The sequence below is a fragment of the Hyperolius riggenbachi genome, chromosome 3 (genome assembly GCF_040937935.1).
Source record: "Hyperolius riggenbachi isolate aHypRig1 chromosome 3, aHypRig1.pri, whole genome shotgun sequence".
Classification (NCBI taxonomy): Eukaryota; Metazoa; Chordata; class Amphibia; order Anura; family Hyperoliidae; genus Hyperolius; species Hyperolius riggenbachi.
This window is the reverse complement of record NC_090648.1, coordinates 480,269,346-480,295,289: the sequence shown is the minus strand read 5'-3', so window position 1 is coordinate 480,295,289 and position 25,944 is coordinate 480,269,346.

The window sequence follows — 25,944 nt, the reverse complement described above, 5'->3', positions numbered from 1 at the left end:
TGACTGTCCAGCTGATCAAATTTGGTCTGACCACAATGAAGCAACGACCTTATTATCTTTTGTGTGCCCCCCGAGACACTCATCTAGGCGCCGGTCATTGCTCCATTGTGATACGCAAGCCCCTTCACCACGGCAAGGTAATGATCACGAAGGGGAATGGGCGCATGTACATGCCTTTTCTTTTGTTGTTGCAGCTGCCCGCAGTGCAGCCAGAAAAATTAGGCAGTCATGTACACGCACCCGAAAAATTATTACAGCGGCCGCTGCTAGCAGCGGCCTAAAAAATTCAGCAATCCGCCTGGAGTCCCGGACCCTGTTGGTGGTGGCGGAGAAGGTAGTCAAGCGGCCTGCAGGCAGACATGCTGTGTGGAGGGACTGGGAGCGACTTAGTCTTCTTGGGGCAGGCCAGGCAGCCAGTCACACGGCGTGCAGGCAGAGATGCTGTATGTGCGGGGACTGACTTAGTCTTGGGGCGGGCAGCAGCCCTCCGGGATCCATGCCTCATTCATTTTGATAAAGTTGAGGTACTTAACACTTTTGTGACTTAGGCGACTTCTCTTCTCTGTGACAATGCCTCCAGCTGCGCTGAAGGTCCTTTCTGAGAGGACGCTTGCGGCAGGGCAGGAGAGAAGTTGGATGGCAAATTGGGACAGCTCTGGCCACAGGTCAAGCCTGCGCACCCAATAGTTCAAGGGTTCCTCATCGCTGTTCACAGCAGTGTCTACATCCACACTTAAGGCCAGGTAGTCGGCTACCTGCCGTTCCAGGCGTTGGTGGAGGGTGGATCCGGAAGGGCTACGACGAGGCGTTGGACTAAAGAACGTCCGCATGTCCGACATCACCATGAGATCGCTGGAGCGTCCTGTCTTTGACTGCGTGGACACGGGAGGAGGATTAGTGGCAGTGGTACCTTGCTGGCGTTGTGCCGTCACATCACCCTTAAAGGCATTGTAAAGCATAGTTGACAGCTGGTTCTGCATGTGCTGCATCCTTTCCACCTTCCGGTGAGTTGGTAACAGGTCCGCCACTTTGTGCCTGTACCGAGGGTCTAGTAGTGTGGCCACCCAGTACAGCTCATTCCCCTTGAGGTTTTTTATACGGGGGTCCCTCAACAGGCAGGACAGCCTCCTCCCCCAAAGAAACACCTTGCTCATCATCCTCTGAGTCTGACTCGTCTTCTGCACACGACTTCTCTTCTTCCTCCTCCTCCCCCCTCTGTGCTGCCGCAGGTGTTGAGGAAACAGCTGGGTCTGATGAAAATTGGTCCCATGCCTGTTCCTGCCGTAACGGTTCCTGGTCACGCTCATTCACAGCTTCATCCGCCACTCTACGCACAGCACGCTCCAAGAAGTAAGCGTAGGGAATTAAGTCGCTGATGGTGCCCTCACTGCGGCTCACCAGGTTGGTCACCTCCTCAAACGGCCGCATGAGCCTGCATGCATTCTCCATCAGTGTCCAGTTGTCGGGCCAGAACATCCCCATCTTCCCAGACTGTTTCATTCTACTGTAGTTGTAGAGGTAGTGGGTCACGGCTTTCTTCTGTTCTAGCAGGTGGGAGAACATGAGCAGGGTCGAGTTCCAGCGAGTCGGGCTATCGCAAATGAGGCGTCTCACCGGCATGTTGTTTTTCCGCTGAATTTCCGCAAAGCGTGCCATGGCTGTGTAAGACCGCCTCAAATGCCCACAGAACTTCCTGGCCTGCTTCAGGACATTCGCTAAGCCAGGGTACTTTGCCACAAATCTTTGAACCACTAGATTCATGACATGTGCCATGCAGGGTATGTGTGTCAGCTTCCCCATATGCAAAGCGGCAAGCAGATTGCTGCCGTTGTCGCACACCACGTTGCCTATCTCCAGGTGGTGCGGGGTCAGCCACTCATCCACCTGTTTCTTAAGAGCAGCCAGGAGAGCTGCTCCAGTGTGACTCTCCGCTTTGAGACAAGCCATGTCTAAGATGGCGTGACACCGTCGTACCTGGCATGCAGCATAGTCCCTGCGGAGCTGGGGCTGTGTAGCTGGAGAGGAGAACTGCCACTCAGCCAAGGAGGAGGAGGACAGCGAAGAGCATGTAGCAGGAGGAGAGGAGGTGGCAGGAGGCCTGCCTGCAAGCCGTGGAGGTGTCACAATTTGGTCCGCTGCGCCCTGCTTGCCATCGTTCACCACCAGGTTCACCCAATGGGCTGTGTAGGTAATGTAGCGGCCCTGCCCGTGCTTGGCAGACCAGGCATCCGTGGTCAGGTGTACCCTTGACCCAACGCTCTTCGCAAGAGATGACACCACTTGCCTCTCAACTTCACGGTGCAGTTGGGGTATGGCCTTTCTCGAAAAATAAGTGCGGCCTGGCATCTTCCACTGCGGTGTTCCGATGGCCACAAATTTACGGAAGGCCTCAGAGTCCACCAGCCGGTATGGTAACAGCTGCCGAGCTAACAGTTCCGCCACGCCAGCTGTCAGACGCCGGGCAAGGGGGTGACTGGCCGAAATTGGCTTCTTCCGCTCAAACATTTCCTTCACGGACACCTGACTGCTGCTGTGGGCAGAGGAGCAGGAACCGCTCAAGGGCAGAGGCGGAGTGGAGGAGGGTGCCTGTGAAGGTGGAAGGGAGAAAGTGGCAGAAGCAGATAATGCACCTGATGGAGGAGGAAGAGGAGAAGGAGGGTGGCTTTGCTTTTGTGTGCTGCTGCTGCTTTTGCTCAGGTGGCCATCCCATTGTTGTTTGTGCCTTTTCTCCAGGTGCCTTCGTAAGGCACTTGTCCCTACGTGAGTGTTGGCCTTTCCACGGCTCAATTTTTGTTGGCAGAGCGAACAGATGGCTTTGGTCCGATCTGAGGCACACACATTAAAAAATTTCCACACCGCTGAGCCACCCTGGGATGTGGGCACTATGGGGACCTCAGCAGCTGATGCTGAAGGGCAAGTTGGCTGGCTGTACATAGGTGGCAATACATGGTGCCGGACACTGCCACCAGCTGTTTCTGACGAAGAGCTGCCCCAGCATCTTTCAGCAACTTCTCTCCTCCTCCTACTCTCTGACTCCCCCTCTGAACTGTCCCCCTCTTCATCTCCTCTATTGGGTACATACAGAGGATCCCTATCATCGTCATCATCGTAATCATCCTGCCCAGCTTCGCTTGCCTCAGACAAATCCAAACATGCACCAACATCAGTAGGTCCTTCATCCTCCTTACACGTTACATCCATAATGTTGCCGCGTAACTCAGACATATGAGCTGGTGAAAATTCATCTGGCTGTAACAGCAATGGCTGTGCATCAGTGATTTCAACACTAAATAATTCTTGCGAAGTGTCAAATGCAGCGGAAGTGGTGCTAGTAGTAGCACTGGTGGCTGAGCAAGATGAGGTGTTCTGTGTCGCTAAATACTCAACCACGTCCTGACAATCTTGGGAGGTGATGGGACGTGCCTTCTTCCGAGCACTGTACTGTGGGCCAGGTCCACACGAAATTACATTTACACGACCTCGCGCAGACCTGCCGGGTGGCCTTCCTCTGGCTCTGCCACTACCTCTTCCTCTACCTGTTTTGTCCATATCGGGTATGCACGGAGTGGTATATCACACTGCGTGCACTCACGTAGGTAGGTGGGTTCACTTAACTGCACAGGTATGCGCACTGATGCGGTGGGTTCACTGAACAGAACAGGTATACAGTGGCGGGTTCACAGAACAGGTATGCAGTGGCGGGTCCACTGAACAGAACCGGTATGCAGTGGCGGGTTCACTAAACAGAACAGGTATACAGTGGCGGTTCACTAAACAGAACAGGTATGCAGTGGCGGGTCCACTGAACAGAACAGGTATGCAGTGGCGGGTTCACTAAACAGAACAGGTATACAGTGGCGGTTCACTAAACAGAACAGGCATGCAGTGGCGGGTCCACTGAACAGAACAGGTATGCAGTGGCGGGTTCACTTAACTGCACAGGTATGCGCACTGATGCGGTGGGTTCACTGAACAGAACAGGTATGCAGTGGCGGGTTCACTAAACAGAACAGGTATGCAGTGGCGGGTCCACTGAACAGAACAGGTATGCAGTGGCGGGTTCACTTAACTGCACAGGTATGCGCACTGATGCGGTGGGTCCACTGAACAGAACAGGTATGCAGTGGCGGGTTCACTAAACAGAACAGGTATACAGTGGCGGTTCACTAAACAGAACAGGTATGCAGTGGCGGGTCCACTGAACAGAACAGGTATGCAGTGGCGGGTTCACTAAACAGAACAGGTATACAGTGGCGGGTCCACTGAACAGAACAGGTATGCAGTGGCGGCTTCACTTAACTGCACAGGTATGCGCACTGATGCGGTGGGTTCACTGAACAGAACAGGTATGCAGTGGCGGGTTCACTAAACAGAACAGGTATGCAGTGGCGGGTCCACTGAACAGAACAGGTATGCAGTGGCGGGTTCACTTAACTGCACAGGTATGCGCACTGATGCGGTGGGTCTTACTGAACAGAACAGGTATGCAGTGGCGGGTTCACTAAACAGAACAGGTATACAGTGGCGGTTCACTAAACAGAACAGGTATGCAGTGGCGGGTCCACTGAACAGAACAGGTATGCAGTGGTGGGTTCACAGCACAGGTATGCAGTGGTGGGTTCACAGCACAGGTATGCAGTGGTGGGTTCACAGCACAGGTATGCAGTGGTGGGTTCAATGAACAGGTATACACAGTGGCGGGTCCACTGAACAGAACAGGTATGCAGTGGTGGGTTCACTAAACAGAACAGGTATGCAGTGGCGGGTCCACTGAACAGAACAGGTATGCAGTGGCGGGTTCACTAAACAGAACAGGTATGCAGTGGCGGGTCCACTGAACAGAACAGGTATGCAGTGGCGGGTTCACTAAACAGAACAGGTATACAGTGGCGGTTCACTAAACAGAACAGGTATGCAGTGGCGGGTCCACTGAACAGAACAGGTATGCAGTGGCGGGTTCACTTAACTGCACAGGTATGCGCACTGATGCGGTGGGTTCACTGAACAGAACAGGTATGCAGTGGCGGGTTCACTAAACAGAACAGGTATACAGTGGCGGTTCACTAAACAGAACAGGTATGCAGTGGCGGGTCCACTGAACAGAACAGGTATGCAGTGGCGGGTTCACTTAACTGCACAGGTATGCGCACTGATGCGGTGGGTTCACTGAACAGAACAGGTATGCAGTGGCGGGTCCACTGAACAGAACAGGTATGCAGTGGCGGGTTCACTAAACAGAACAGGTATACAGTGGAGGTTCACTGAACAGAACAGGTATGCAGTGGCGGGTTCACTTAACTGCACAGGTATGCGCACTGATGCGGTGGGTTCACTGAACAGAACAGGTATGCAGTGGCGGGTTCACTAAACAGAACAGGTATGCAGTGGCGGGTCCACTGAACAGAACAGGTATGCAGTGGCGGGTTCACTTAACTGCACAGGTATGCGCACTGATGCGGTGGGTCCACTGAACAGAACAGGTATGCAGTGGCGGGTTCACTAAACAGAACAGGTATACAGTGGCGGTTCACTAAACAGAACAGGTATGCAGTGGCGGGTCCACTGAACAGAACAGGTATGCAGTGGTGGGTTCACAGCACAGGTATGCAGTGGTGGGTTCACAGCACAGGTATGCAGTGGTGGGTTCAATGAACAGGTATACAGTGGCGGGTCCACTGAACAGAACAGGTATGCAGTGGTGGGTTCACAGCACAGGTATGCAGTGGTGGGTTCACAGCACAGGTATGCAGTGGTGGGTTCACAGAACAGGTATGCAGCCAGACAGGAACAAGCTAAGCCTAACTAATCTTTCCCTGAGAGACAGTCTGCAGCAGCTCGCCCTACTCTGACTAATGCAGGCACACGAGTGGCCGTAATGGCCGCCGCTGCCTGCCTTATATAAGGGGGGGTGGGGCTCCAGGGGCTAGTGTAGCCTAATTGGCTACACTGGGCCTGCTGACTGTGATGTAGAGGGTCAAAGTTGACCCTCCATGTGCATTATGGGGCGAACCGAACTTCCGCAAAGGTTCGCCTGCGGGACGCGAACGCGAACCACTGAAGTTCGCATGGAACCGTTCGCAGGCGAACCGTTCGGCCCAACTCTATTGGTGTGGGTGGGTGATCAGATTGCCCGCAAGGGGCAGGTTAGGGGCTGATTGATGGGTGGCAGTGACAGGGGGTGATTGACGGGTGATTGATGGGTGATTTACAGGTGACTGACAGGTGATTGACAGGTGATCAGGGGGGATAGATGCATACAGTGCACAGGGGGGGGGGTCTGGGGACAATCTGAGGGGTGGAGGGGTGATCAGGAGGGAGTAGGGGGCAGATTAGGGACTAAAAAAAAATAGCGTTGACAGATAGTGACAGGGAGTGATTGATGGGTGATTAGGGGGGTGACTGGGTGCAAACAGTGGTCTGGGGAGTGGGCGGGGGGGGTCTGAGGGGTGCTGTGGGTGATCAGGGGGCAGGGGGGGAATCAGTGTGCTTGGGTGCAGACTAGGGTGGCTGCAGCTTGCCCTGGTGGTCCCTCGGACACTGGGACCTACAGGGCAGGAGGCAGCCAGTATAATAGGCTTTGTATACATTACAAAGCCTATTATACATGTTACATGCGGCGATCCGGGTGCTAGTAACCCGCCGGCGCTTCCGAACAGCCGGCGGGTTACAGCGAATGGTGGGCGGAGCCAGTCCCCGGCAGCTGATCGCGTCACAAATGACGCGATCGCCGCATAGCCACTCCCGCAGCCGCCCCCGCCGATGGGCGTATTGCGGTCGTTTGGGCCCAGACTTTGCCGCCGCCCATCAGCTGGGGGCGGTCGGGAAGTGGTTAAGTATCTAACATTTAGGGTTATTTTCCTCATTACATTTTTGCTTTAAGTCCTCCTGAAGGCTTGTGAAGAAAGTATGTAAAACTGAACACAAACTGATGAATAGAAACACGATAAAGATTAATGCATGTTCTCTGAAAGGAACAATGGTTCTGCACATTTTATCAGTCCACGCGCAGCATGGTGCTATCAGCAACTAATGGAGACAATGATTAAACTTCATTACGATATATACGAGATACAGAGATAGGCGATCGTGAAAGCTGTTCCACATCAGCTTACACCAACCAATGATTTACACTATATACAAACCTAATGATTTTTTTGTTAGCTTCCCAAAATCGATAAATATTTGAAACACTGTAATTTAGTTTAACGCAAATATAGTGCATGTTTGAAGGAAGTCTAGGGCATTTTTGATGAATTCCTATGTTAACCACTCCATAAATAGATGTTGTGTCCCTGTTGTCATTCAATTTGCTCTTTTAGGAGATATCTATTTGGGTTCTAGCTAAATAAGAATATGCAATTGTGCCCTCAGGGTGATAATTGCTGTCCACAGTGGGTGTGGGGGAAAGGGGCACAGTGTTTGGGATGGAATCATGTGACTTTAAGCAGCATAGCTTAACGAAAACCTGAAGATACTCTTTACCTGGATCTTCTGCCAGCCCCGGCAGCTGCCTTGTGCCCGCGCCATCCTGAAATGATCCTCTGGTCCCCAACCACGGCTAAGTTTCGATTTCAAGCCACAGTGCCTGCATAGCCCTGGCTGCACTCCTCCTCGCTCTCGCTCACGTCTCCTTCCTGCACATGCACAGGATGGTGACGGCAATGTGAGTGAGAGCGAAGGACGCAGGTCCTGTTGACTTGTAAGTCAGCGATACCAAAACTCATCTGGGGCAGGGGACCGGAGTTTTATTCCAGGACGGCGCAGGCATAGGGCAGCTGCAGGGGGTTGGTAAAAGCCCCAGGTAAGTGGAAGTATTTTTTGTAAAGTATCTTCAAGTAGAAGAGAAGAAGCACATAGCACTTTTCTTCTGGTGGACACAAAGCACTTGAGAGCTACCTAGGCCATGTTCAGTAGGCATCTGGGGCATTAGGAAAATCTTCACCAAGGACTCCTTAGTTACTAGCTAAATTATACATGTGTATATGACTTAAACATATTACAACCTACCTTGTGGAAGTCTGTGCCACAATAAATAAACTATGAAGAGGTTTGTGAACCTGTGGAGGAGCTCTGACAGGCAATACTACCAGCTAATTATTGCCTGATCCATTGGCTGAAGAAACATTATCGTCAGCCTAGCTTTCTCAGCTCAGTTATGCCTGCTGTTTTTGCTTACACATACTGTAGGTCAAAGCACATGGGGGAGACTTAGACTCGTGCAGACTAAACTGCAGTGATCAGATCCTACACTGGTTCAATAGTGTGTACAATATACTCTCAGGGCCATATTTACCATAAGGCACTGTAGGCACGTGCCTACAGGCGCCTGATGATGGAAACGCGGCGCACTCCCCTCCCCTAGTGCCTCCTTCTCTATGCAGAGTCCCTAGCAGAGCGTAAATGAGAAGTAACTCGTCCAGCTCTCTGCATTCCACTGATGAAATCTCTCTTTACTTGGGGGCACCACTAGCTACTTAATACTTAGGGTACTTCTGGAAACCTAATGCTAAGGGGAACCTGTAGCGACCTATGAAAGGCAAGTTAATTAAGGGAGAAGTGACAGCGGGGCCAGCCAGCACACTTGCGGTGCAGTTCAATGGTGGTTTGTAGGTTTATTGAGGATTGAGGATGAGGTCTAAGGTGCCAGGACATCTGTGCCTATAGGCTCCTGTGATGTAAATCCGGGCCTGTGTACTATAGCTTATGTTAATTACGTATTAACGACTGACCACTTGATCTTCATAAAAATGGTAGGTTTACTTACAAATAAAAACCTATACAAGTTATGGCATATGAAATAAGTGCTAGCTAAGGGGAAGGGGAAAAGGGAGGCATTCTCTCTACACATACATACACATGCTTGGGCCCTTGTAAGAGAGAGCTTCCAGTGCAGTGCTCCACTGGATATATCAGGTGAAGATCCCACCTCCATGACAAAGAAGAAAAGTTGGGGTTGATGTTAGCTCAATAGTTTATATGCAATATGGACAGCCATTGTAGGCACACCAGATTGACATATATCTGTTATTTCCAGGTTTGTAGTAAAGCTTTAAAGTCTCCCCAGCAGGGAACAGCTCAATTGGCATTAGATTTCAGAGTTTGAGGACTTGTGAATTGTTCTCAGCTATGTATCCATTCACATGCATATACAGTGAGGCCTTGATGACCCACAGTTGTTCAAGTTTGCTTATACATGAAGGCACATCCAGTAATGTAGTTTATGCAGATATGGAATATTATAAACTCTAGATTAGTGCATATGGGAAGCACAGTAGCTTAGTGATTAGCACTCTTGCTTTGCAGCACTGGGTCCCCAGTTTGAATCCCATCCAGGGCACTATCTGCACTGAGTTTGTATGTTATCCCTGTGTCTGCGTGGGTTTCCTACATGCACTCTGGTTTCCTCAAAACATCTCAAAAAACAGACAGGTAAGTGAATTGGCTTCCCCTAAATTGGCTATAGACTGCAATAGATATATGACTAGGTTAGTGGTTAGATTGTGAGCTCCTCTGAGTGACAGTTATTGACACAACTATATATACTCTGAAAAGTGCTGTGGAAGATGTCTGCACTATATAAATACTAAAAAATAATATACTTGTACTAATATGGTGACCCAAAACAACATAATGTCATATACTGTATATGATGTTCCTTTCATATGACTCATCAAGTTTCAAAGCTGGGGGCTCTCCCAAGAGCACCCTGCATTCTGCATGTCAAAATAAGGTGCATGTTTAGTCTAAAATTGCAGTTCCATAAGTAATTTAAAGTTCACTACATTGTGTCAAACAGAGATCCTGTGATGCCATTGTGAAAACCCCTGGTTTTGCACCTTGATGAGTCAGAAGAAACGAACATCCTATAGATGACATTTATGTTTTTTTTGTTTTTTTGGGGGGGAGGGGTCAACCTATTCATGGTTTGACCAGTGTGAGATTAAGAGAAAGCATTGGCTTCTCTTGTATTTGAAATCAGATGTCAGTCTTCTCTCAGGACAAGCGATGGAGAAACATTGTAAATGAACGTTTGCAGACCAGTCACAATTTTTGGGGGTGAATGTTCATGAACACGACGAATCCAATTGACTTAAAAGATAAATGCACTTTGAAAACCTTCAGGGCATATTTGCAGCCACAATAAAATTAAGACACGGTCACAGTAAATGCAAACGGCAAAAAAAAAACCTTGTTTGCTGTGAATAGTCCGCCATCGCGAACTGCAGGCCATCACTTTTAAGGATAAGTTTTGAGTAAAGAAAAATATCATATGGCTGTGAAAAATATAAAGCTTACCTCCGATGAATCGGGGAGCTTGGCCATGAAACGGGCGCCAGGCAAAGTTTTATGCCAAGAAAGATTTTACAAACTTTTTCCTATTAATTGAGTTATCCATTAGGACGTTTAAAGCTATTAAATCTCATTTAATCTCCCCCTTTAAGTGTAAAATTGCAGTTATATCTATACTTTAGAGGGTTTTTTTTTCTTAAATCATTGACCCCCCTTGTACTGCAGGGCCCAATAACATGGCCCCCAATCGCAATAGAGATGCTCTTATCTGCAACTCTTTCTCTATATAAAAAAAAATGGTCCTGAGTGTTCTGATTCAGATTAACTGCAGCAAGTGTACATGGGAAGAAAATGCAATTGCATCAGTTCATTTCATAGGATAAATAAGGCTTTGCATCAATGCATTTTCAACAGTGAGTAAATATGCTAATGCAGTTCATTGCAGTCTGTATTTCACACCTTTTGGATTTAAACACCACTTTACTACTCAAAAAACAAATTGTACTATTACAGGAATAATATGATTCAGCTTTTTTTTCTTTTCCCCTCCCCTTAAACTGATTTATTTTTATTTTCTTCTTCATAAAATCAGTTTCTATTTTCTTAAGGGGTTGGTTACTTTACTACTGTCGATGCTTTAAGCACAACTGCAACTTCAGTAATAAATAGTTTTCTTTCCAGGTTTTTGTAGAGTTTTTTTTTCCCTTTTTACCGTTGGGGTTTGTTTTCTATTACCTTTAAGGCTGAACTGATTATGAGATGGAATTTCAAAAAATACTAAATATTTGGTAAGAGTAAGGCCCCGTTCACACTGCACGCGTTTCCAGCCGCGTTTTGGTAACGCGTGCAGGTGGCCGACACGCACGACATCAGACATTGCATAGAGTGCAATGTCTGATGTTCACACGGCATGCGTTCCGGACCTGTGCGGTCCGGGAACGCATGCTGCACGCATTTTTTGTAAAAACGCGTGGCTGTCCCATTCACTTTTCAGTGATGGGATCAGCCACGCAACGCACACAAACGTGGATGGTGTGCGTTCGCATGCGTTGAGTTCCGCATGCGTTGCCATCCGCGTTTGTGATGTGAACGGGGCCTAAGTGTATGCACAAACAGAACAACAAACCATTTATAGACTTTATTTTTTTTCCGTTTAGTTAAAATTCAAAAGTGCTATGCAGTGCGCCAGTAGGAATTACAAGAATGGTTCTTTCATCTTTCCATCTTACACTAATACAGCAAAAGCCTCCTTAGAACATTGCGTTGAAATTAAACTGGACCCACAATTCTCATTGTTTTCTAAAAAAATGGATTTGTTTTTTGCTCATCTGATGCAGATAGAGTACAAATACCCTTTCTTTTCAGAGAACTAAATGGTTGTTACAAGACCTAAGAAAGATAAAGCTTAAAAAAACCTGTGAGGTTAAATGGAATAAAAAATAAGATGATTACCTCGGGAGGGTAAAGCCTCTGGATCCTCGAGAAGCTTCCCCCATCCTCCTCCACAAGCCATTCCAGTGCAATAACCCCTGAAGCATGGCAGCAGTGCACCTTCATAGTAGCAAGGGCCCATTTGGACTTTGGCGGAAATAGCCGAGCCTGGTCGGGTTCATGCTACTGCACAGGTACATGCACAAGCTGTTGACAAGCCCTTGTTAGTGGTTTTGCAGAGGGGGGCAGTGCTATAACGGGCCAGTGGAGGAGGACTCTGAAGGATTCCACTTCCGAAGATGGGTACCCCTTAGGGGCTCTTTTTTCCCTACAAGTGCTGGAGGTGAACCTAGTAGGAAAACACTCTAGGGCTCTTTTGCAGGTTGTTGTCAAACATTGACCATCCAAAGACATAACAACAAAAGTTGTTTAGGTGATACCTTTAATGACTAATTGTATTTCTTTGCAAGCTTTCAAAACTTTAAGTTTGTTCTTCAGGCATGTTTCAGAGCTGGATCAGAACCATACAAAAGCATTGACCAGGCAGTGACAGGGTCATGACAAACAGCAACACTGCTTTGCACACCCACAGTACCAAAAAGGAGTGGCTTGAGCAGGTGGTTCTCACAGCCACTCCTTTTATCTCATAACAAGAAGCTGAGTTCAGTAAGGACTGCAGAGTTGCTAGTCTGGTTGCTGGTAGGCCACAGAGTAGAATGTTACAGTAATTAAGATGAACAAACACTTTAGTAACCTCTTGTTTAAGGAATAGGGATGCTCATTCGGATCTTGCGGAATTGAAATTTCTACATTTCCTATCGGAAATCAGACTTTGTGGAAATACCGCATCATCACAACTCGATAGTTGCTGGATAGTGTACTATTTAAGGGCTCTGCCTCTGACACAGAAGACCAGGGTTTGAATTACCAAAAAAAAACCTCCTCAAAAATTGGAAAACAAAAATCGGATTTCTGCAGAAATACTGCATTCCTGCAACTCTGTAATGTTTGCCCAATACTAGAACTGGGCAGCAGTGAACCAATCAGAGAATGGAGAATCAAGTCAGAAGTATTTGGCCAAGGCAATCAGAGACTGAAAAAATGACCAAAAAAAAAAAAAAAAACTCATTGGAAAAAACGGAAATCTGTGGAATCAATAATTGTCATTTCAGACGATACCTTAAAGGGACGAATTTTGGAGATATTTTTGAGAAAAAAGTAGCAGTAGATCGCTAATATGTTAATATGTAGTTGAAATGAGAGCTCAGAGTCCAGAGTTACCCCTAGTCAGTGAGCTTTAGGAGTTGGGGTTATTAGGTGATTTCCTCTATCAAGGAGATAATACAGAACACATAAGTAGTTTGTTCCCAATGTTATATAATCTGTATAATGCAACTTTCGAGCACGTTTTCAGCTTCATATACACTGGCAACACGCTGTACTATTAATTGGCTGCGTAAGGTCAGAACATTGCACAAATATTCTCAACATTTGCAGCTGGAAAATCTAATAACTAACAGCTAATGGGCACTAATTCAGCTCTAATTGCCGACTAGCTGCTTATATTAATTGATCAGTGAATCGGGACTAAAGCGATGACCAAATGAATTCCCGGGAGCCCAGCTAAGCTTTCAATCGATGGATATTTTATGTGGGGAACTTTTGGTTTGAAAAAGCTATTCGTTTGAATGAGATAATACATAAACAACCTAATTATTTCGGCATAATCCTTTATTTTAACTGAACAATGAAAACATTGTTTAAGTATACATCTCCCCACCTTTATTATTAACATGAATTGACTTTACTTTGTGCCCTGTAAAAGTGTAGTGAGTCAGCTGTTATGTGTATGGTTGACACAAAAAGTTAGACTTAAAGGAAAACTATGGCGAAAATCGTAAACATTAAAATACATGAAAACACATATAAATAAGAAGTATGTTTCTTCCAGAGTAAAAAGAGCCATAAATTACTTGTCTCCTATGTTGCTGTCACTTACAGTAGGTAGTAGAAATCTGACAAAACTGACAGGTTTTGAACTAGCCTCTCTCTAATCTCCTCATAGGGGATTCTCAGGGTTTGCAGCGAGTAGAGAGGCTGGCCAGCATCATTGTATAAATCCTCTTGGGTATATCACAATGGTACATGCAAGGCTGGCTTCAGCATGTAGCATTGTAGTGTGTTGTGTTGGTGGTATAATGGTTAGGATAGTAGCCTACCATGCGGTAGGCCTGGGTTCAATTCCTGGCCAGTGTATGTGAGTTGGCTTTTGACATCCTACAAATCCCTAAGCAAGCTCATTTTTCTCTTGGATATATCATAATGGTACATGCTAGGCTGGCTTCAGCATGTAGTGTTGGTGGTTGTATAGTGGTGAGGAGAGCTGCCTACCAAGCACTAGCCCTGGGTTTGATTCCCGGCCAATGTATGTGAGCAGGCTTTTGAAATCCTACAATTCCCTGAAAGACAAGACCCTCCTCCTCCCTCCGGGAGAAGGGAGGGACGATTACACTTCCTGATGTTGTAAAGCAGTGTAGGCCTGCAATTGAACATTCAATGAGATTTCTGACCTTAAAACACTGCTTTGTGTCAAATCCAGATTTTTTTCCGGGACTTTTGATGTCTATTCCAATTAACCATGTCTCTCTCCAGGTATTAGTCCCCTTAACACATCTTTTCCATCACTTTTGTGGCCAGGACAATTTTTTCTAATTTTCCAAGTTCGCCTCTCCATTGAAGTCTATTGCGGTTCGCGAAGGTTCGCGCGAACCGAACATTCCACGAAAGTTCGCGGACCCGGTTTGCGAACCAAAAATCGGACGTTCGGCCCATCTCTACTACCTATGCCTAGCTAACTACTGGGGCACCTACCTATGCCAATTTACATATACTGGGACTCCAACCTATGCCTAGCTAACTGCTGAAGCACCTACCTATGCCTACCTACCTATACTGGGGTACCTACCTATGCCTACCTACATACAAGAAGATAATAAGGTCATTGCTTCATTGTGGACAGACCAAATTTGATCAGCTGGACAGTCACTGTTGTTCTATCATTGAGCTACCACAGCCCGGTGACCATATGGGCTTGAAAACCGCTATTGCCACGGTGAGCATCAGTCCAGCATGGCCGTCACTACGCAAACAGGTGTTTGCGGTGCGTTACACAGTGAGTTTGGTGTGTCAGTGTGAAGCAGTACTCTAATTACACTCCCTGATTGATGTATACACATGCAAGATGTTTGAAAGCACTTTAGGCCTGCAATTTAGCATTCAATGTGATTTCTGCCCTTAAAACACTGCTTTGCGTCAAATCCAATTTTTTCCCCGGGACTTTTGGCGTCTATCCCACTCCGCCATGCCCCCCTCCAGGTGTTAGACCCCTTGAAACATCTTTTCCATCACTTTTGTGGCCAGCATAAATGTTTCTAGTTTGCAAAGTTTGCATCCCCATTGAAGTCTATTGCGGTTCGCGAAAGTTCGCGCGAACCAAACCTTTTGCGGAAGTTCGCAAACCTAAAATTGGAGGTGCGGGCCATCTCTAATTGTAAGGAGGAAAGGACAGAACTCAAAAGCAACCAGTATAAAGTATGCTTAGTAACATGTGCAATGGAGAAAAATGCAGGCAATGTGCTGCCCGAACATTGCAAGAACAAAGACACTCTAGTGTCAAAATGTACAGTTTTCTGAAAGCTATCAGAGCTCCAAATCGTGATGTCCTTATCTGAACTGCATATTAAATAGATAAAAGCTACCTTCTGAAGAAGGCAGGTGATGTTCTTTGCATAAACATACGGCACATAAAATAAAACATAAATAAGATGGATGCTTTGTTCCTTATTATGCAAGAAGGGTGCCATTTAGTGAGCAGGGAATGGACACCATGGTACTTAAAGAGTAAAGTATTATTAACCATAAACTATGAATTGAGTCAATAGTATAACTAGCCTAAGACCAAGAGCCCTCCCCCCCCCCCCCCAGCAAAACTGAGCTGTCAGAGATCCCTACAAAATCCTGCCCCCACACCCCAGCGAGCACAGTGAAGCATCATACATTACCTGTTGTCAGAAGAGCTAACAGCATGTCCTCTTTGCTGCTCTCCTTAGTCTTGAAGGCACTGCAAGGACTTAAAGTAAGTCAGAATACTTACCGAAGGAGGGGGAAGGCTCTGGGTCCTATTCCAGAGGCGTATCTAGAGGGGTGCAGGCATGGCTTATGCCATGGGTGCCTCATCACCATGGGCGCCATGCCTGCTCATATGCTGCACTGCCATGCCTGCCCCATGCCTCCCCATCACTCCAACATCAGATTTGACTAATTTTGTTATCTGGGGAACATGGCTACATAACTTATGTATGTAGGGCGCACTTGGCTTAATGTTACAAAAAAAAGGAGAGAGGATGAGAAGAGATATTTCCCAAAAAGTAACTTCAGCAATATCCCAAGCCAAAAAGACAGCAACCGTAAAGCATGTACACAAAAAAGGATGCTGTTTTTGGAGGGGAAGGGGGCTCTAGTAGTGGTGGTGGTGTGGGGGTGGGGGGGTCTTCTGAATCCCTTCCTGAGCCCTGAGTCCCTTAACTTCTGGTGTGTACCCCTGATCCCTTGCAGAAAACTGCTGTGACGCTTCCGTGGCACTTTGTCTATTACAAATAGAGAAAGCACCATAGCGCTTTCCTGCTAGGGGCGGGGCTATTTATTAGTGTTATTGCTATGTGGGGGGGCGAAGGGGTGATGGAGTGGTGAGTACATGATGCACATGGGGAGCGGGTTAGCAGCATGAACAATGCAGATGGCCATGGCTGGAGGTGAGTCGGTCCACCAGGCTAATCGCCTGTGCATCGCGGAATGGGGATCGGGCGCCTCTTTACACACGCCTGATTATCGGCTGAGCCGGTCATTATCAGCCGACTCGTTTGACTTTAGTCAGGCATTTGTATGGATCTTTACAGTTGAAATAAAATATAAGTAAGGTAAGGTAATTCAAGCGACTAGCTTTGCAAATCACCCCTTTATGTCACCTGTCACTTCAGGGTCTCTTTAACCACTTAATCCTATCTAGGCTACACTGCTGCCGCTGCCTGGTACGCGCGTGCGCCTTCCGTTAGCCCTGAGATCAAAAGTTCCCATTCATTGATCTAAGTCCCCGTATGAAAGACTGACACCGTCAACGAGGCAGTTCCGTCTTTCACAAATCCCCTTCTGTCCCATCCACTCATTACTTCCGCTTTGTGGAGGAACTTTACGCATGCAGAAGTGAGCTGCAAGGGCATCTTGTGGCCAAATAGTAAAATTACATCTGGAAATAAAAATGTCCAGATAATGACATTTGTTTTACTTTTAAAATGAACCCATTACCTCCCACACTCCCTGATAGGTACAAATATATATATATTTATTTATTTTTTTGTAAAAAATTAAATAAATAAAAAATATGCAATAAAAAATTACATAAATAGTTACCTTAGGGGCCAAACTTTTTTAATATGTATGTAGTAAAGTATATTACTGTTATTTTTTAAATTATGGGCTTGTAATAAGTGATGGACGCAAAACTGAAAAAAAATGCACCTTTATTTCCAAATAAAATATCTGCGCCATACACTGTGATAGTGACATAATTTAAAAGGTACCGTATAATAACCAGGAAAAATGGGAAAATAAAATACATGGGTTGTAATTACGGTAGCATGAATTATTTTAAAACTATAATGGCCGAAAACTGAGAAATAATTATTTTTTTCCTTAATCTTCCTATTAAAATGGATTTATAATAAAATAATTATTAGCGAAATGTAACACCCAAAGAAAGCGTAAATGGTGGCAGAAAAAGCAAGATATAGATCTTTTAATTGTGATAAGTAGTGATAAAGTTATCGGCGAATGAATGGGAGGTGAAAGTTGCTCAGATGCATAAGGTGAAACGACACTGAAGGTTGAAGTGGTTAAAGATCCTTCTAAAGTCCCCCATATTGTAGTCATGTATGAGGTTGTATATGTGGCAGAATCCTATACTGCTCTTGTTGTGTTTTATGACTGTTTGTTTGTAAGCCAGTGCCACACTTCATATTAATTTATTGTGCAGAACTACGTAATATGTTGATGCTCTATAAATAAATGACACCAAAAATAATAATCTAGCTACTCATCTTACATGACCTTGCTGCTTACTTTGAAATTTATCACTGAGTATCCCACCTTCTGTCCCCTTGCTGATACGCCAGCCTTCTGAACAAAGCTAAGCTTTAAACCACAACAGATGCTTTCTTATTTCTGGTTTGATGATTTTCATTACTCTGCCCAGTCATCTGGTTGGAGGCACGAGGATGCTGTATGGGTGCATTAGAAAACATTGGTGCCCTTCAGGCCGTAACAAGAAATCACTGGGCACCCTTGCAAAACTTTGGATGGGGCCCCTCCCACCAAACAAAATACCCTCCCCCCTTGCTTTCTGCACAGGTAAACTGAGGACCAATGTTATTCAGTTGGCTAGTGCACACTTGAATGTGTTTTCCCCATGCAGATAAAAACAGACAGCAGTGAAGGATTGCATAGTGACTGTCTACAAATCTTTGTCTACAAAAATTTGTATGATTTGTTATCAGTGGCTGAGCAGACAGAGTCATTAGAACAATTGTGCAGAAAATAAAAAGTTTTTACTTGCAGTACCCAGATTCCCAAAGCATCACTACAGGACACTTGCTGGCCAGCAACCCCCTGATGAGTCACTCTGATGAAACCGGTAGGGCATGGCCTCAAGCGGCAGACAGGAAGACACTATCAGAGCGGTGGTGAGGACGTCCAGGAGGTTTTTTATATATGCGCATAAAATTTTATGAAATGTGAGTGGAATTTTAAGCTTTTATTGGTGAATAAAACAGTATCACGCTATGGGAGCTGTGTATTAGTCCTGCAGGTACAGACTGACATTTCTTGCAAAGACCCCTTCTGTGACACCATAAGTGCTGATAGCTGGTCCTTGAGAGGTCAGCAGGATAATCTGGTGAGCGGTTAGGGTTTTTTTGTATGGTCTAGTCGAAGCACGGGCACACAGCGTGGAGGGTGCGCACTGTGTAAGGGGTGTATTCACTTTTGCACAAGTGGTGTGAGAAAGGAAGAGAGAGGTGTGACAGGTTCACGCTATGTGCATTGTATTTTTTCCCTTCTGAGGTACTAGTGTTGGGCGAACAGTGTTCGCCACTGTTCGGGTTCTGCAGAACATCACCCGGTTCGGGTGATGTTTGAGTTTGACCGAACACCTGATGGTGTTCGGCCAAACCGTTCGGCCATATGGCCGAACTAAGAGCGCATGGCCGAACGTTCCCCGAACGTTCGGCTAGCGCTGTGATTGGCCAAACGGGTCACGTGGTTCGGACCCGAACGCGCTCTGATTGGCCGAACGGGTCACGTGGTTCGGGTAAATAAATACCCGATCCACGTCATTTCTCCGTCATTTGTCTGTGGGTTTAGCTTTGGGTAGGCAGGCAGGGTAGTTCTCTCTCCAGCCAGGCTAGCCAGGGTCCCCCCAGTCATTGTGTCGCTGCTGATAACAGTAGTACACCGCTCACCCACACTATATAGCATTGTGTTTACTGCCACTCTGTGTACACCGCTCACCCACCACTGTATAGCATTGTGTTTACTGCCACTCTGTGTCTCTGCTGGGAACAGTAGTACACCGCTCACCCGCCACTGTATAGCATTGTGCTCTGTGTCACTGCTGGGAACAGTAGTACACCGCTCACCCACCACTGTATAGCATTGTGCTCTGTGTCGCTGCTGGGAATAGTAGTACACCGCTCACCCATCACTGTATAGCATTGTGCTCTGTGTTGCTGCTGGGAACAGTAGTACACCGCTCACCCACCACTGTATAGCATTGTGCTATGTGTCGCTGCTGGGAATAGTAGTACACCGCTCACCCACCACTGTATAGCATTGTGCTCTGTGTCGCTGCTGGGAACAGTAGTACACCGCTCACCCACCACTGTATAACATTGTGCTCTGTGTCGCTGCTGGGAATAGTAGTACACCGCTCACCCACCACTATATAGCATTTCTGTACTGCCACTGTACTGCTGCCAGTCAGCGTGTACTTTAAGGATAAGTGAAATGAAGAAGAAATCCTGTGAAAGAGGGAGGGGCAAGGGAAGAGGTGTTCCCCCTGACGGTTCACGTACAGGCCACAGTGGAGCACCGAAGAAAACCCACTCAATACCGCCCATGTTGTCCAGGAAATCAACCCTCACAAATCCAAAAGAACAGGACCAGATAATTAATTGGATGACTTCTCAAGCGTCCAGCAGTGGGTTAAGCAGCACCAGCACATCACGCACGAGGTCCGAGTCCTCAGCCAGTTACAAGGAGCCAGTGGGCCCAAAGCTGACACAACCGGCAGCGACACCACGCACACAACTGCCAAATAACCAGTCTGAAGAATTTCCTCAGGACACAATGGGGTATTCGCAGGAGCTATTCCCAGCCCAACAAACTTCCACCTTTCAAAGGTCAATGGAACAGCCAGAAATGTTGTGCCCGGATTCACAACCATTTACTGTGGGAAATGCACCGCGCACTGAAATGCAAGGCGAGTCCGAGGACTTTGAAACCCAAATCCCAGAGCAAGTTGGGCAGGAGGGGTTTCAATTGCAGGAGGTCGGTCGAGAAGATCTGGAAGACGACGTTGGAGTGAGCTGCGCAGAGGTTGTTCTGGGGAGCTCTACTCCACGGCGGCGGCCCACAATCACATATGACGAGTTTGAGGAGATGGAAGAGGAGGTTTTGGACAATGTGAACAGAGACCCAGATTTTGTATGTGAAGGAGAACATCGCCGTCGTAGCAGCACAGATGAGTCTGTTGAAGAACCCACTGCTGCACGAGTTCGCCTTGTGCCACAAGGTAGGCGGCGCGAAATTTCAGGCACCACAAGCGTGGAAGTTCAAGTGAGACGCAAAAGAGGCGCAAACAGAAATCGCCAGCAGGGCAGGTGCTCCAAAGTCTGGCCTTTCTTTGAAGACTGCAGTGAGGATGGTACCATGGTGATTTGCAAGGTGTGCAAGACCTGCCTGAGCAGGGGGAAAAATATTAACAACCTCTCCACCACCAGCATGACCCGCCACATGGTATCCAAACATCCCACTCTGTGGGCAAACGCGGCAGGACAGGGTACCAGCAACACTGCCTCCCTTGGGGTCACCAGACTCACCACCAGACCCTCCTCAGCAGCAGCAGTAGCCCAGCCATTGCGTGGTTCACAACAACATTCACAAACATCAGACGACGCTGACACTGTCACTTTCCGGAATAGTGCTCTTGAGGTCTCCCAGTCTTCATCAAACACAACAACCAACAGCCCTTCAGTGTGCAGCCCTACGGTTCAGTTGTCTGTCTCGGAGATGTTTGAGCGCAAGAGGAAATTGCCAGCAAATGACCCCCGGGCCGTGGCAATAACAGCCAGCATAGCCAAGCTTCTGGCCTGCGAAATGCTGCCATATCGAGTGGTGGAGACAAACAGCTTCAAGGGCATGATGTCAGTGGCCATCCCACGTTACGTGGTTCCCAGCCGCTACCACTTTGCGCGCTCTGCAGTGCCTGAGTTGCATGAGCACGTGGTCAGCAAAATAACCCGAAGCTTGAAGAATGCCGTTGCCTGCAAGGTTCACCTCACCACTGACACCTGGACGAGTGCGTTCGGCCAGGGTCGATACATCTCCCTTACCGCGCACTGGGTGAACCTTGTGGAGCCTGACAGCGATTCCTCACCTGCTACGGCGCGGGTGTTGCCCACGTCGCAAACAGCTGCACCGCCGTCCCTCCCACTGGATAACAACAGCAGCACCTACCTCTCTGACTCCTTCTCCTCCAACGCATCTCAAAGCTGTACCTCATCCGGAAACGCTAACCCAGCAGCAGTAGGATCGTGGAAGCAGTGCAGCACAGCTGTTGGCATGCGTCAGCAAGCGTTGCTGAAGCTTATCTGCCTTGGGGATAAGCAGCACACAGGGGAGGAAATTTGGAGGGGAATAAAGGAACAGATGGATTTGTGGCTGGCACCGCTGGACCTGAAACCGGGCATGGTTGTGTGTGATAATGGGAGTAATCTCATTCATGCTTTAAGGTTGGCTAAGCTGACACACATCCCTTGCCTGGCGCACGTGATGAACCTAGTACTTCAGCGGTTCCTGAGGACATACCCAGGAGTGGCCGATCTTCTGTTGAAGGTGCGACGAGTGGCCAAACATTGTAGAAATTCCAGTACTGCTTCGGGGGCACTCGCCAAGATGCAGGAGCGCTTAAATCTCCCCCACCATCGCTTGCTGTGTGATGTCCCTACGCGCTGGAATTCTACGCTGCACATGCTAGCCCGCTTTTGCGAGCAGAAGAGTGCAGTGGTCCAGTACATGACGGCGCAGTACCGAGGCGCATCCGTACAGCTGCCAAGCTTCTGTGGATCCGATTGGGCCAACATGTTGGACCTCTGCCAAGTCCTCCAAAATTTTGAGCAATCCACGTTGCTTGTGAGCAGTGACAACTCTTCAGTCAGCATTACCATACCACTGCTGTGTTTACTGAAGAAGTCAATGTTAAAAATCAAGGAAACAGCTGTCATGATGCAACTGTGGGAATCTGAAGGAGAAAACGATCAGCGTGATGATACCAACATCAGGCCATCTGACTCAGGAAACGCTGGCCCCAGCAGCTATGAGGAAGAAGAGGAGGAGGAACAGCTGGAGTTGGAGCAGGAATTTCATGCCACCACTGACGAGGGCCAGAGCGGTGCACGTTGGACTTCCACAATTCAGCGCGAATGGTCAGCAGAAGCAGACCAGGAAGAAGGTGACGACTATGATGCATCACAACTATCACAACGCTCACAAGAGGATGATGAGGATTCTGGCAGGACTCTGGCACACATGGCTCAATTCATGCTAGACTGCATTGAACGCGACCCATGCATTGTGCGCATTCTGGACAACGCCAATTACTGGGTTTATACCCTTCTGGATCCACGGTACAAACACAATGTCCCAAAACTGCTTGAAGAAAGAGTCAGACAGGTCAAAATGGAAGAATACCAGCAGGCCCTTGTGGAGACTTTAGAGAGGAGATTGACATCCTCCCCCTCCTTTAGCCAGTTGTACGCCGACAGACTGACTTCCGCAAACCCAGGACGACCAGGAGGGCAGCAAACAACACAAGCCGCAGCTAGTGCCCAAAAGGGAATGGTATCGGCAGTGTCCTTGGAGTGGGAACATTTTCTGACACCCATGCAGCAGCAGCCCACAGAACAGCAAGCGTGCAGATCCACCTCCAACACCGATCGCCTGGAGAAGATGGTCAAGGACTACATGTCAGATGGCGTAGCTGTGTTGAACAATCCATCTGCACCCTTCAACTATTGGGTATCGAAGCTAGACACCTGGCACGAACTGGCAATGTACGCAATAGAGGTACTGGCTTGCCCGGCAGCCAGCGTTATGTCGGAACGCTGTTTCAGTGCTGCCGGAGGCATCATCACAGATCGGCGTATCCGCCTCTCCACAGAAAATGCAGACCGTCTGACTCAAATTAAAATGAATCAATCCTGGATTGGAAACGACTACGCAACACTCCCGGACCCCAACCAAGTAACATGAACAATGAACATCTGTGATGGGTTAGCGTTTCCGGTCCCTGTTTATTGAACCTCTCATCTGTATTACATTTATGACTGCATGGCGACAAAATGCATTGCTATCCGCACGCTTCTTGTCCTCATGCAAGGCCTGGGTTGCGCCTGAAAGCGTGGCCATCTCCTCCAGCGCCTCCTCCTGTTCCATCACGTGTGCTGCTGCTGGGTTAGCGTTGCCGGTCCCTTTTTACGGAACCTCTTATCTGTATTACATTTATGACTGCATGGCGACAAAATGCATTGCTATCCGCACGCTTCTTGTCCTCATGCAAGGCCTGGGTTGTTGTGTCTCAAAGCGTGGCCTTCTCCTCCTACGCCGCCCTCCTCCTGTTCCATCATGTGTGCTGCTGCTGGGTTAGCATTACCGGTCCCTTTTCCTGGAACATCTTCTCTGTATTACATTTATGACTGCATGGCGACAAAAAGCATGTTACCTGTGCAAAGAAAAATGACATTTTCCGCATTTAAAAGACATTTTTTCCTTTGAAAATTTACAATCAATTTTCTCAAAAACTATAAGCTCTTTTTCAAATAGTTTTTTTCCTCTTGTACCCACTCCCAAGGTGCACATACCCTGCAAATTTGGGGTATGTAGCATGTAAGGAAGGTTTACAAAGCACGAAAGTTCGGGTCCCCATTGACTTCCATTATGTTCGGAGTTCGGCGCGAACACCCGAACATTGCGGCCATGTTCGGCGAACGTTCGCGAACCCGAACATCCAGGTGTTCGCCCAACACTATGAGGTACCATTTGAGGCGAGGTGCCATTACTGGTGGAGACCTGCTGGTGGAAGAACCGGAATTGTGACATCCATGCGATTATTTGCTGGTCCATGATAGGTCAGCATACATATCTGGTGAGCAGGAATTTCTCCTATATAATCGGTGGAGGCTGCAGCACGGGCACATAGAGTGGGGTACTCACTTTTGCATATGTGAAAAATTGGCAGATTTGAAGTTACAGTTTTACGCTATGTTATAATGTTTTTGAGGAACAAGTGGAGCCAGGTTCGTGATGCTAGAAGGAGGAGAACAGAAGTGGAGTCCATCTGAAATACACGTTTAGCTGATCTGTGACAAATCAGCCTTTGAACGCCGGTGAGAGTGTTTATTTCTACCAGTGCAAACAGTAGAGCTTTGTGGAAAATAACTTTATGAATGACTACGGGGAGTGAGCGCTGTACAGACATTCTAGTTTCAACCAACTAGGCTTTCTTTGGGTGGTACATTTTTCTAAGAATTATTTTTTTCTAAATGCATTTTAACGGGTATATTAACCACTTCAGGACCACAGTCTTTTCGCCCCTTAAGGACCAGAGCCTTTTTCTCCATTCAGACCACTGCAGCTTTCACGGTTTAATGCTCGGTCATACAACCTACCACCTAAATGAATTTTACCTCCTTTTCTTGTCACTAATACAGCTTTCTTTTGATGCTATTTGATTGCTGCTGCGAGTTTTACTTTTTATTATATTCATCAAAAAAGACATGAATTTTGTCAAAAAAATGACTTTTTTAACTTTCTGTGCTGACATTTTTCAAATAAAGTAAAATTTCCTATACATTTGAGCGCGAAAGTTATTCTGCTACATGTCTTTGATAAAAAAAAAAACATTCAGTGTATATTTATTGGATTGGGTAAAAGTTATAGCGTTTACAAACTATGGTGCCAAAAGTGAATTTTCCCATTTTCAAGCATCTCTGACTTTTCTGCGCACCTGTCAGGTTTCATGAGGGGCTAAAATTCCAGGATAGTCCAAATACCCCCCAAATGACCCCATTTTGGAAAGAAGACATCCCAAAGTATTCAGTGAGAGGCATGGTGAGTTCATAGAAGATTTTATTTTTTGTCACAAGTTAGCGGAAAATGACACTTTGTGACAACAACAACAAAAAAAAAAGTTTCCATTTCTTCTAACTTGCGACAAAAAAAAAATGAAATCTGCCACGGACTCACTATGCTCCTCTCTGAATACCTTGAAGTGTCTACTTTCCAAAATGGGGTCATTTGTGGGGTGTGTTCACTGTCCTGGCATTTTGGGGGGTGCCTAATTGTAAGCACCCCTGTAAAGCCTAAAGATGCTCATTGGACTTTGGGCCCCTTAGCGCAGTTAGGCTGCAAAAAAGTGCCACACATGTGATATTGCCGTACTCAGGAAAAGTAGTATAATGTGTTTTGGGGTGTATTTTTACACATACCCATGCTGGGTGGGAGAAATATCTCCGTAAATGACAATTTTTTTATTTTTTTTACACACAATTGTCTATTTATAGAGATATTTCTCCCACTCAGCATGGGTATGTGGAAAAATACACCCCAAAACACATTATACTACTTCTCCTGAGTACGGCAATACCACATGTGTGGCACTTTTTTGCACCCTAACTGCGCTAAGGGGCCCAAAGTCCAATGAGTACCTTTAGGATTTCACAGGTCATTTTGAGAAATTTCGTTTCAAGACTACTCCTCACGGTTTAGGGCCCCTAAAATGCCAGGACAGTATAGGAACCCCACAAATTACCCCATTTTAGAAAGAAGACACCCCAA